This window comes from Lonchura striata, chromosome 4, assembly GCF_050655825.1.
Source record: "Lonchura striata isolate lonStrDom1 chromosome 4, ASM5065582v1, whole genome shotgun sequence".
Classification (NCBI taxonomy): Eukaryota; Metazoa; Chordata; class Aves; order Passeriformes; family Estrildidae; genus Lonchura; species Lonchura striata.
In genome coordinates, this window is record NC_140706.1 from 3,568,061 (window position 1) to 3,581,880 (window position 13,820).

At 38.8% G+C, this 13,820-nt stretch overlaps 1 long non-coding RNA gene across 1 annotated transcript; it reads right to left on the reverse strand.

Moving 5' to 3' along the window:
* Positions 1 to 1,018: 1,018 nt before the first annotated feature.
* LOC146767492 (uncharacterized) lies at positions 1,019 to 9,582 on the reverse strand. The gene is made up of 3 exons (XR_014954597.1): positions 5,480 to 9,582; positions 4,771 to 4,914; positions 1,019 to 4,639 (listed from the first exon to the last, which is right to left on the reverse strand). It is a non-coding gene; the product is annotated as an uncharacterized LOC146767492 (long non-coding RNA).
* Between the last annotated feature and the right edge of the window lie 4,238 nt (positions 9,583 to 13,820).

Below are 13,820 nucleotides of genomic sequence, written 5' to 3' on the forward strand. Positions count from 1 at the left end.
GATCTAAGGCCCAAATCCTGTCATTTTCAGCGAGGACTAATCAATGACAGTCTCCTGGAAGACACAAACCAAATAAATTTCATATTGTCTGTCTGTACGATAACTCTGCAGAACACTTTCCATGTGGAAGCTTTCCCAAGCATTACAATAGCTGATCTTTTTCTCTGTGATTGATGTTAGTTGTAAACTACGTGAACATGCTCAGAATTGTTTAATGCAAATCAACCCCTAAATTGTTTTCACAGGATGATTTTGTCTATTCCTTGCAGGAGAAGCTGTGCATTAAGCCTGAGAAGTGAAGGATTTAACTCCCTGTTGTCAAGCAATAACTCTCCAAAATGCTGCAAAATAGTTGAAATCTGTCTCATTCATCACCATGTGTTGTCCAAACAGGTGGGATAGTGGGACTTTGATTCTGTGTTCATGTTTATGTTTGGAAGAGGGAAGCAATTGATTATCCATTAATGAAAACATTAATCCTTCTTGGCAGGTTCTTATCAGCCAAATGCTGCCTCAGTTCATCTGGAAAGACAAACCACGTCATACACTGAGGTCTTGCAAGTCCATTTGTATTGAACCCATGGTTTCCTGGAAATTACAGAAAATTAATCCAATGGGAAATGCAGCTAAACCACGCCTGCATAGTTACTGAATTACTCTATATGCCACTGTTAGTCCTCATGAGCTGAATAAGCACATTGAGAAGAATTTGGCCTCTAAGGGTATTAAGAAGGAGGTATAGCACCGTCTCTCCATAAATCTGCCCTTATCACTGTGGTTTGCTGTAACAACCTCACTTTCCAGGAATATGAAGTTTAAAATGTTCCAAGAAGTACAAAAAATTCCCCGAAGTGTGAAGTCATGTGCTTCATTTCCGACAGGGCTCACCACAGGGGACATGGAAATGGAATGGCTTCAGCTTGGAGCTAAATGTGTGTCCTGCAAGCAACAGACAAAAATGCATCAGGATGCAGTTTGGATGCAGTTTCATCTGCACATCACGTGTGAAGCTGAAACTGCATCCAAATTTCTCCTTTTCATAAGCACAAAATTCTGTTGTGACATAAGGAAAATCTTCCTTTATTTCTAGCCTAATCTTTTTGTTGGTGTGAAGGAAAAGGTATCTATTGTGTAGATTCTCTGCTGTCAGACATCAAAGTTCCTGTGTGGAGTAAAATTTTAACTCCACAACAGTGGCTGCATCAACCTTGAAGATACTTTTTTTGTTGGTGTTATACCTTTATCAGATGGAAATTTTATGCCTTTCTGTTGCTTGTTTTTTGTGCTCTGCCAAAAAAAAAAGGAAGAAAATATCACATAATTCCCTGTGAGGGTGGTGAAGCAATAGCACAGGCTGCATAGAGAAATTGTGGATGCCACATCCTTTGGAAGTGTCCAAGGCCATATTGGATGGGATTTGGAGCAAAGTGGGATATTGAAAGGTGTCCCTGCCCATGGCATGGTTTTGAAACTGAATTTTTTTTTGAGAACCCCCCCAACCCAAATTATTCAGTGATTCTTTGGAAAAAGGAAAAGTAAATCACAATTACTCTCTTGGGCTTCATCTTGAGAAACTCTGGCAAAAAAAAACTCCACCCAAATCCTACACTAAATTAGTTTCTCTGGCACAACAAAGAGAAGTCTGACTGTCGTAGAAAAGGAGCTTAAATCTATAAGGTTTGGTGATAATGTCTGCACAATGAAAATACATATCAGAAGCCAAAGATTTAAGACAAGACCATACTGTAAATAATTCAGCACTGACCTGGTGGCACCCTCAGTTTTATTTTCACAGTTGTGTCTCTGAGCATTGTAGGAGGAAAAGGTTGCCAAAGGCAATGAGACCTGACAATTCATTAAGTATTCGGATTTTCTGTCCCTCCTTTAAACCTACAGCAGATCCACACTCTTAAATACTGCTGTAGATCCAGCCTTACAAACATTTAGGATTCATTTTCAAGTTTCTTAAAATGCTGTAAGTCTCTAATAGGCCATCAAACCAAATGTGTTGGGTTTCTTTTCCTTGAGTAGAATGTGAAATACCTTTCCTTACTCATTACATGAAAAAAAAAACAATAATAAAAATGAATGAGGCAGTTTGAATAAGCAGTTTCAAATTCTTCTCTGAATTATTTTCTCTTGATGTGCATTACTTGATAACCTGTTACAACGTAAATGGTAATTGCATTTGGGGTGAGGAGAAAAAAACACTGCCTCCCCTCCAGGGCTGCTGCCCCCATTTCTCTGAATGCGTGGTAGGGATGGTGTTCAGTCCACATTGTCAAGCTGAGTAAATTTTGGGCTGAAAACCAACATCTTTAGCACCTTGGGTGTCTCTGTGCTGGTTGCAACCCCTTCCCTGGGACCTCTGACCTGTGAGGGCAGGAGGCTTTGATATATTTTCTCTACACATCCTTCCTGCTCTTCAGGTGGATCCCTGATACCAATATTTCTGTGCACCACAGGGCTGGGGTTTCTCCCTCCATTTTTTTGTAGATTCTTTGAATCATTAAGTTGGGAAAGGTCACTGAGTCCAACCATTACCTCAGCAGCACCATGTTCACCACAAAACCACGTTCCCAAGTGCCACAGCCACGTGCCTTGAGCCCTTCCAGGAATGGTGATTCGACCACTTCCCTGCACAGCCTGTTCCTGCCCTCCAGTGAAGAATTCTTTCCTAAATTTCATCTAAGCCTCTCCAACTTGAGACCACTTCCTCTGGCTCTTGTCTTCTCCTTTGTTTTTTCCTGTATGTGCTTAAGTCTGGTTTTGAAACTTCTCATTTTGGCTCCTGACTTTGTACAAACAAGTTATGTTTTTGTATTGTCCCTTGTGAAGGGTGATTGATAGCAGAAGGGTCATATTTATTACTTCATTGCTACTTTCCATAAATCTTACAGGTGATATTAATGCAATAATGCATAAACAGGCAATTAATTGACTGACTAGAAACAGAATGATCCTGAGATCATAACCAAAAATAGCTATGTTTTTAGAGAAAGCTCATAACAACCATGTTTCCCTTTTAGAATGATACATAATCCCATTATATTTAAAAATTACCAAAAAAATCATAAAAATAGAAGGTAGAATACATAATTATTGACTCTGTTTGGCCTGAAGGAACAAAACTCTGTTTCAGCCAAACAAGATAGCATCGAACTTTTATTCCTTGCATTTCATTACTTATGACTCATCTCTGGCCAATCCAATTATCATTCTAAATACTGCAACTGTTTTCGAAACTTATTTCACATTACTTTAGACAACTTCCCCTATACTATTTACCGAAATCAAACAAACAGTAAATTAAAACAAGATGTGCTCGAAATTCCCTGAGAAAGTTGGGATTGAGAACTGTCCAGAGGAAAAAGAAAAAATGTGGAAAAGCTAAAATAAAGGAGAAAATCTTGGAATCTGACTTAAAAACCAGGTGATAGCTACAGAATGTACTCTTCCTGCACAGAAGGCTTTGTTCTTTTTAGGAAGAATGAAATGAAAACATAATAAATTGAAAATGAGTTCAGTAGGAAGTCGTAAGATTTGACATTTTAGACAACGTTTGAAACCTGATTATTTTAGCTTGGTTTGACGTATTTGGTAGCAGCTGCAAAGCAACAGCTCCAAAGCTGTCTTAGCAATTCTGGGAGTCCTTCCCTAGGTAAGAGAAGGTGGAGGTGGTGGCAGATGGAACAGGAGCTTTGGCAGCAGCACTCCTGATCTTCTCATCACAATGTCCGAATCTTCTGCTCCTTGCAGACCCATAGGACACATGCAACCCTTTTCCAGCTGTTTGAGTAGGAAAAGAAGGACATTTGGACTGCCATTAACTAAGTCTCAGATTCTCCAACTTCTCTGTGCCATAATTTTGAGAGAGAAATCTGCAACTCGTGTCAGGGCTACTCTGCTTTCTGCTGCTCAAACTTCTTGTCTAAAGAAACCTGTCAGCAAGTCCTTCAAAGATGAATATAATAACTGTATGGTTATAATTGAGTTATTTCTCTCTTATCTCTTTGGCTTTTCTTTGCTTTCCCCCCTCCTATTTGTTTTTTTGCTGAACTCATAGTTCAATGTATAAAATATTTTGGTTTTTGTATGAAGAATTAGTGGGTTTTATTTCAACTTTTGCCCCAAGGTAGAAAAATTCTCAACTGCTGTTTCCCACAGTAAAAGCCCAGAGCAGTTAGACACAATTAATATATACTAAAAAAGTATGAATTAGTTGATTGCACAGGAAACAAGGTTCTGGTTCAATGATGTGCAAATCCTACAAATCCAGTGAAGAGTGGAAACACTCAGAAGGAGCAGCATCTTCACGCAACAACAGCAAAGCCTCTAGTGATAACATAATTCAAACTGTTGTTTAGTCCCAGAATCTCCTAAGAACCCATGCAAATTGTGACTAGAAAGTTTTTATTTGGATGCAGTTTTGAAGCCTTTTGAGGGGGGATGAAGAGGTGCTTGAGCCAGGTCCAGGCTTTCCCAGAATGCAGGCAGGATTACAGCTGGACTTGCTTTTCCATCTTCTTTTATCCATCAGATTTTTTTTCCTTCCACAAAATAAGCTCTGCAGGATGTGGATTTACAGCTCCTTAGATCTCTTTGCACATCTTTGGATCCCTTTGCAGCTGGTATAGTCCTGAGGAAAATTCAAACCAAATTCCTCTGAGTCCTGCAGAGCCTGGTAACCAAATAATGGCCCAACTTTTTTTTAATTAAAACTGCATGAGAACAGATATTGCAAGTAACTAACAGGTGAAAAATTAATACCTGATTGCTTTATAGAAACTCTTTTCTCTGGCTTGCTCCCATCTCATGATACCTGTTTGAAACAGTATTTTGTGTAGCCAGAGGGAATTGGAAGCACTTGGTGACATTTGCATCCTTGATGTGAAATGGAAAATGTTTTTGATGCTTTAAAAACAGAAGAGAAACCCTTAGAGGGTCTCACTCTAACACACTGTGAGTTTTATGATAATTAATTAACTGGATAAGCTCATAAATGTAACAAATAATTGTGCCTAATGGGACAATAGCTCCAATTTCCCCTGGGTGTATTACTTGATTAACATTGATTTACTGTCCTGGGTTCTGTTGGATTAAATAAAGTTCTTACAAACACGTCATATTTTAAGTAACTGCATTAGTCCCCCTATTTAAAAAAAAAAAACAAAAACAAAAAACCAAAAAAAACCCAACCAAACAAAAAACCAAAATCAAAACCAAAAAAAATCACCAAAAATCAAAACATTCAAAACAAAAATAGAAAAGAAGAAAAAATAGCCACGAGTCATGTCTTTCATTCATTACCCTGAAAAGTTAGAATCCAGGATTCTCATAAATCTAAATGATATTTTGAGAGAAAATGTAAAATCTCATCAAAATTGTTTTCAGGGAGCTCTTTTGATAGCTCTAAATGCTACCCCACACTGACTTTGCGTTCCACTTGGCACACAAAGAAATTAAGTATATTATTTACCAGACTTGTACAAGACAGTACTCCTGCAGAAGGAGCTGCAAAGGGATAAACAGCAATTTTAGCAGCACAAAACTGGCAAAAAAGTGAAATCTGATTCCTTATGCAAATAAATGGCCCTCTAAATGGCACAAATCACAGTGAAAGGAACATTTCTTAGTTGAAAGAAAACAAGAGCAGATTTAAAGTTCTTGTTCTTTAAAAATTATTATTTTCCCTATATTTCAAATACTATAGAAGCCAGAAGCTTCTTGAGAATGTCTCTAAACATTAATAAATATTTTTTCAGCACTAACAGCTCTAAGTGCTTTCACTTGGCAGCGATCAGAGACAATTGATTCCCTCTGGGAATTAAGTTTAAATAAGATCAAAGAGGAAAACTCTGCTGGGGAGGGGTGTGACACAGCAAGGCTGGTGTTAGTCCTCAGCTCCTGGTGCTCCTCTTTGCCTGTTAATTCTTGGAGTGTTTGGATTGGCAACGGGGTGGTTGTTAGGAGCAAACCTGGTGTAAATCTCCTCCACATTTACACCTCCTGTTCAGAGCCTGTGATCAGAGAAGACCCCTCACCCTCCTGCCGTGCTCATCCCTCCTGAAATACTCTGCTTTGCTCTTGGAAGCTGCTGCCTTTGGCCTCCTCTGTTTTTTCAAAATATCATTTTTGTGTTGTGAGCTCTCAGATCCCCAGTGAGAAGCAAACAAGCTGTTGTTCTGCTAATTAATATCTCTAAAGTTTGGTCTTCCTCACCAGGGCACTAACAGGTTATTGGATGCTCTTGCCTCTGAAATGAGGAGGAAACCTTTCCACTTCCAATATTTTGGTGGGTGTTCATTTAAATCTAATTATTCACAAAGGCTTTATGATGTGGTGGATACCAGAGAGGCTGTGGTCTACTGATTTTGTTCTTTTTCATTTTAATAAGGAAAGATTAAATCCTGTAGGTCAGAAAAGAATGAGTAATATCCTTCCCTCTATGGCACTTTGCATTATCTGAATGCATTTTCTTTCTGGGAACATGCTAATCTACTTTTAATTAATTTTTTTTCCCCAGAAACATGGATATTTTGAAAGAAATGTGTGCCCAAAGTCTTAAGTTTGGTGACTCATGTTAGCTATAAAATTATCTGTTCTTTATGGTGGCTTTATGAACCAATAATCTCTGCTTAGCATTCAAATTTAACTCATATACTTGCTGGCTGAGGGCCTTTTTGACCAGCACTAAGTTAAAAATCAAATCTCCATAATGCTTAAACACCTATATTAAGAAGCTTAGCTGAGGTTTATATAACCTTTATATTGCTGCAATGTCTTTAAAATCTGTTTAAATGAAGCCTTTTGGATTATCTCTTGATTATAATATATTTGGGTTTGTTTTTTTTTTTTTTTTTGCTGTGTTTTTTTTTTTCTCTACAATTTAAAGCTGTGGATAAAACCAGAGTATTACTTTTTATATCCTGCTTTAAAACAAGCAGGGGGCATTTAGTGAATTCTCTAAAACTGCATTGCAAAGAAGCAGAGTGCAAAATGTTAGGGTCATTTCCCTTAAATAAGCAGGAAAAAAAGACTACCTTCATATTTTCTGTGGATTTTTATGGCAATAAGTGGCAGAACACTTAAATTTTTAGTGCTTTGGGCTTCAGTGATGAGCAACCAACTGCAATGGCAGCAGATAATAATTAGGGAAAAGGCAATGGGCAGTTGATTGCCTCCATCAGTGCATGTAGAAAAGAGACTTCCACGAAAACTCTTCCTGCAGTTGCAGAAATGCCCATGTAACACAATGTTTTCTACACATTTATTGTATTTAGGGAGTGATTTGGGCACATTTTAAGATACTAACAACGAATGGTGCATGAGTGGGGCTGGACACCGTGTTAATGAGACCTGCGCAAAGATCCCAATCAAATGCAAGTGGCTTTTTAAGTGGATTTTGATTTTGGAGTCAATTTCATCCCAGTAAAATCCAGGTGGGTTTTTAGCAGACACAGAATGTGACTGCCCATGTAAGAAACAGAATTATGGAATTATTTAGGTTGGGAAAGACTTCCAGGATCATTGGGTCCAACCTTTAACCAAACCCCACCTTGTCAACTAAACCAGATCATTTGAGAAGAATAATACTATTAATCTAATGATAACACATTCAATTAATCTGCTTTTAGGGAGGTGGAGTAAAGCTGGGGGGAGCAAAAATAGTCTTTTTTCTTAAATAATGGTCTAAAATACAAGTTACTGAACTTTTCTTCTTCAGTTTTGCATTACTGCTTAGGAACTCCATATAAGTTTCCTTCTGGGCAGCAAGGGAAACAAAGCATAAAGGCAAACTTTTTTTTTTAAGATGAACTTGGGATAGGCAGAGGAAGACTTTCCTGTGTGAAATAATGTTTACAATAATGAAAGCATCTGAAATTAAGGCAGGTATCAGGCTTGAGTCAAACCTAGTCCCATGCTGTATAAAATGACCCTCACATTGCATATATTCATTTTATATTTTTTGCAAAGATTCTATGCAGCAAGAAACTTTTTTTTTGTTTTTTCTTATTTTTTTTAAAAAAAAACTTTTATTTTTGACCCCTTCACTTGATTACACCTTTTTTCTTTTTCATTTTCTTTTTTTTTTATATAAATATGATTTTGTGTTAGCAGTGATGTCAGACTGGCCCATTCTATCACATAGGTTTGACAGCATGATCTAAACCACACCACCACCTACCCTTGTGGTACCTAAAAATATCCATCCACATAATTTTGCTTTTTGGGATGTTTTAACTTAACACTGGCAATTGAACTTTTCGTCCAGGTGTGTTTTTAAAGGAATGGGAATTATTTCTCTCTCCAGGATATTTTGAGTCAACATAAATTGAGTCTGATGTTATTATTTGGGGATCAGGTGAGAAGGGATCCAGTTGTGAAGGCATGAACAATTCTTCATTTGCAGGTTTGTGTGAGTCATCCCCATGCAAGTGCTTCATGCATTCCCTTCACTGCAGGATTTTAATTGGCAAGATCCTCCCGTGCCTAATGACTGCAAATACTGGGTGTTATTTCTGTTTCCTCAGGCCCCTGAGCTAAACCTGTCATCAAGGTCTCAATTACTTCCCATCCAAGCAATAGCTGCCATTTATCAGCACGATTTAAAGCTTTTCTCCTCAAGCCCACCTGCTAATTTTTGCTGTTCAATAAACCCCTGACAAGCAGGAATATGCCAGCTTGTGGCAAGGAAAGAGAGATGTTGGGTTTTTTTTTTTGACTGCTGTACTAAAAAATCCCTGGGATAAAAGTAAACCAGCCCCTGGAAGCAGAATCTCAGTGTCTTCTGAGAGTTGGGGTTTTCAGAAATTGCCATACACCATCTCAGGTCTCTGACTTGGTGCATCTCGGTTTCTTTTAGTTTATTTTGCATGCCCAGGTTGGTGAATCCCCTCTCCAGAGTCCATCCTGCTGGTTACAGGTTTTCCAGGGCTGAAAGTGGGTTTCCCATTTCCAAAGGACTCTAAATTCAGGCATATTGCCTGAAAAGTGAACCTAACCCCTGTCCTGAAAAGCCATAATGCCCACCTAAACTTGAGGGGATCCTTGAACCAGAGGGATTCTGCACAAGCGATTTAACCACTGCTAGGACAAGATAAAATTGCTTTAACTTTTATCCCTGGTCTTTTGGACATGGGATCAGTTATCTAAGAAGCTGAACCTAATATTCCTCTTTGGGAATTATCAAATTTTTTAGCAGCCATCCCAAGGAAGTGCCATTGTAAGACAGGGATTCCACTGTACCTGATTAAAACAGGAATAAGGAAGCCCTGACACCAACAACACAAGGACTTTATCAACACCAGCTTCTGCCATAAGAAAAAAATGAAAAAAACCCAAACCCAGTGACCCTTGAGGAGTAGAAAATTATTTTGCTTTTACACATCAACTTCCAAGGTAGTTCCATAAGCAAATGGAAGATTCTTCCAAACTATGAAAAAAGCAGATTATTCTCATATTTTATTAATATCTGATTACTTCTCTTTCAAGCTGTGACATAACAGAGAAATTAATTAAACCAAATGTCACTGTAGTCCTATCTATAATGAATTTCAGTGCCCTAAAATACTCCAAAAATTGACATAAGAGCACAAGAAATTGTATTAAAAGGCTATGGCATTTAGTAGGCACTTGATAAAGGGTAGTGATATAAATCACACCAACAGCTTTAGGTACTTGAAATAACCATTTCTTTATACATTGGTTTATTGTCTGGAGATCCTGACTGGGACTGTGCCCTGCTGGATGTGCTGTGCAGAGAATCCTCTCCCCTCCCCTTCCCTCTCTCATAAAATTCCCAAACCCAACGTTAATTAATAACCTTATCCCATTGTAATTTGAGGACTAATAAGAAAGAAATCAAGCAACATCTGTGATATAACATTGATTTCCCTTGCAGCTGCAGATCTGGGTATTTCCCATGTTTTACTTCTTTTTCTGGAGGGAGTTTAGGCACTTGGTTAATTACCCCTATTTGCCCTATTTAACATATTAAATATGGGTAATAAACATCACCCAGTCGTTATCTCCCTCTCTGAAAGCAAACAGCTCTCTGCCAGCTCCTCCCTGATGCGGAATGGTGGAGGGAAACCAAGACACAGGTGAGACTGTGGTGAGGGGTCCTAGTGTCCTGTCCTGGGTTGTAAGATATGTGTGTACTCTATTGTCATCTGTCAGAGGTGGGGCAGTTCTCTGCTGTTCATTGGGCAGTTTATCTCTTCCACAACCAATCCTCTCTCCATGAGATCTCTGCTGTTCATGGGCCATTAATTATTAATTATCTTCTGTTCATGGGCCAGTGAGTGTCCCTGCATGGCTGAGAAAATTCCATCATCCCATGGGGAGATGCTCTGCCCAGGGGGAGGAGCCAAACATTCCTACCTGGATACAATCTGACCTGGGAACAGCACAGCAGCCTTTGCCCCCTGCATTCCCAGAGGAGCAGCTTTCTTCCCCCTGCATTCCCAGAGGAGCAGCTTTCTTCCCCACTGCATTCCCAGAGGAACAGCTTTCTTCCCCCTGCATTCCCAGAGGAGCACAGGGGGTCAGGGCATGTTCTGACTCTGGCAGTGTTGTTTTGTATTACCGCATTCTTATTTTATTTTTATTTTCTTCCTTAACAAAGAACTGTTATTCCTACTCCCATACCTTTGACTGAGAGCCCCTTAATTTGAAATGTATAATAATTTGGAGGGAATGGATTTACATTTTCCATTTTAAGGGAGGCTCCTGCTTTCCTTAACAGACACCTGTCTTTTAAAACCAAGACATGACCTCTGCCAGTTTCTGATCTGAAAAAGGTCCTTTTGGACAACCTATTTTTTCAGCATCTCCAGTCAGTATTTACTTTTTGCTCTCCTAATGGAACAAAGAAAAGCAAATTGGTCACATTCAATGTTTTCCCACTGAGCACATTGGAAATGTTAAGAGAATCTGTTAATTTGGCAAATCCAGAAAATTTATTGGAGGCTCATTACTTTCCTTGCCCCTTTCTGTCTGATTATTCATTCACTCCTTTGTGTTTATCCCCTCTGCAAGGCAGATTTTGGAGAGCAGGGGCTCCTCTTGTGTCTGGGAGGGTTGTTTGGTACAATGAACCTCAGTAGTTTTGTTGTGTTCCTTCTTGCACTACTCAGCAATTCCAATGTAATTGTGATGCCAATATAATTTAAAGAGATTTGATGTTTTCTTGCTATTAAACAAATAGCATGGAGCACCGTTAGCACAGATTTTCACACCCCTCCTGGTTTATACCCACTTGTTTACAGCTCTACAAACTGCAGCTCAAGTCCATCTGCCTGTTTTATAGGCATAAAAATGATGTATAAAAAATACCTAAGCACCCTACACAAATTATCATAACTGAAGCCCATATGGCAATTGTAAAAACAGAAATGTAAAAAGTTCAAGGCAGACAACTTGGGGAAAAAAACTCAAAAAATATTTAGAGTCTTTTTGGAAAAAAGTTCTTTAAAAATGTAGCTAGCCTCCTTGACTCAAAGTGTAATTAAAATTTTGTTTCCAATTTAGTGAAAGATAAAGAAGTCCCTTAACCTTATAACCCATCCTGATTAAAATAGTCTTTGATTATATCTCATTGGTTAGTACAGAACAACACACACTGCATAGAATTAGCAGAAATTCTCTCTTCCAGACTAAACTTATCCAGGTTGGTTTATATTCAATTGACTCCTTGTCCTTGAATTATCAAGCACAAGGCTTTCAGAGCTGGGACTTTGCAGCTGCACTCAGGACTGTGAAAGTCATTTTGAGTCAAGAAGAGAAGAATGAGTCAACATGAGAAGAATGGAAGTCAAAGAACAAGCTGGAATGGAAATGCCAAGTGAGAAAAGGTGGATCTTATTTTCCTTTCAAATTGCTCAACTTGGAGAGTGACAGGAAAACTTTCCCTCCTAAAACCCTTTTGTTTTCTGGAAGTTTTCAGCATCTAACAGTCCTGGGTTACAGTGGAAATTCTCTTGCTTCTTTTAGCTGTGCTGTAATTTCCATGAGCAGCAGACAGCATAGCAATAATGCTTACAATGTCATGCAATGCTTCAAAGCCTTGCACAAATACGGAGGAACACTCTGGAAGATTAGGAAAAAAAATCATAGCTAAACACAGCTGCATCTTAGTTAATATTTTTTAACTATGTTTATTTACAAGAGGCATGCAATTAAAACTGGGAGAGAGGATTCTGCTCTCACTGCAGGGTACAATTGTCAGTCAAACCATTTTTAGACCTTGGTCTGAGGCTGTGTCTACAAACTCTTCAGACTGACAGGCGTGTTCCATCTCCGTGGATGTAACAACCTATTTTTGAATAATAATGTGGGTTTTGATTGGCAGCCCAACAATGGCAGAATGCAGCCATCCATGTACCCTTTTTATATCTGATTATCTGCTGCTGTACCACTCCCCTGTCATGCACATCCCTGCTGTCAATAAAAAGGGGTCTGGTGCTCAGCTCTGCACAGTCCACAGGATCAGAACATCAAAATAAGAACATTAAAACCCAATAAAAAGCAAAATACTTTAAAATGTAATACTCTGACTGCATCCTGAGCAGTGTTTCTGGTGTTTCCAGGTCCTTTGCAAATATATCTTTGGCAGTTTAACCCTGGCATTGAGTAGACATTCAAGGATGGCACAAAAAAAGCCCATGGAGAGATGGGAGGGAGGGAATTTGAAATGTTCAGTAGTGGCCCAGTTCAATGTGTCTTGCTGGTCACATCACCTTGGTAGGTTGGATGCAGCATTTTGGATGACTCCAAACTCAAATAGCCCCGAGTTCCACACTGTGACCTTGAATTCTTCATTTCTTCACAAGAAAATGTTGCTTTGATTTACCAGGCAGCTGCTTCTCAGGTTTTGTAAAGTTGAGAGAAGTCAAGCTTGTGGTGTGTGTCTGTTCTACTGTGGACAGAACATTATCTTCCTTAATTTAACAGGTCTTTGTTTATATTGTGGTAATAGAGGTGTTTCATGCATTTTGAAAAGCACTTTGTCAAATATTAGGCTTTACATCTTTGTCAGGGATCAGTGCTACAATTCACTTACCCATGGCTTTTAATGGGAGCTGAGTAGAGTTCTCTGGCTTGAAATTTGGTTGTCTGGTACAAGTTATCCTTATAAATTTCCCTCAGTTTCAACAGAGGGAGAGGCAGAATTGGAAACTAATTCATCCCATCCATCTCAACCAGTTTTCTTGGGGGGATGAATTACCCCTCTGTCTCTGGATACTGAGCAACAGCATCCTGCATGTGCACCCTGGGCATTTTTCTTCTTCAGGGTCATCAGCTGATGATGACAAGAGGAAATTTTTAAACCAAGCACTTGATCTCAGCCCTGCTTTAAAATGTTGCTGTGTGGGCTTGAAGGAGGAATTAAATATAAAGAAAAATGTCTGTCGTGACATTTGGAGGCAGATGTATTTTAGCTGATTCAGACCCCCATCTAAATAATAATTTATCAGATAAACAAAAATAATAAATTTTCAGAAATGGTAAATTTTCAGATAAACAAAATCAATAAAGTCCTAAAACCAGTGAGTTCTTAGATAAAGAGTTTCCTGACAGCTGCCAGTAAAAGAACTTTCAGGAGATTTATCAGGTGCTACCTCCTGACCTTTTCCATTCTCTTTCAGCCTCAAAAAGCATTTTGATTTTTCTGCACAGTAACTATCTTTGTGACACTGATTTAAGGCAACATTTCTCTCTAAGGACACTGAAAAGCCATTCCAGAGTCAAGTTACTTGAGAACCTGGACAATTCATTCACCCAAGACCAACCCTGATCATTCATTGCCAATCCCA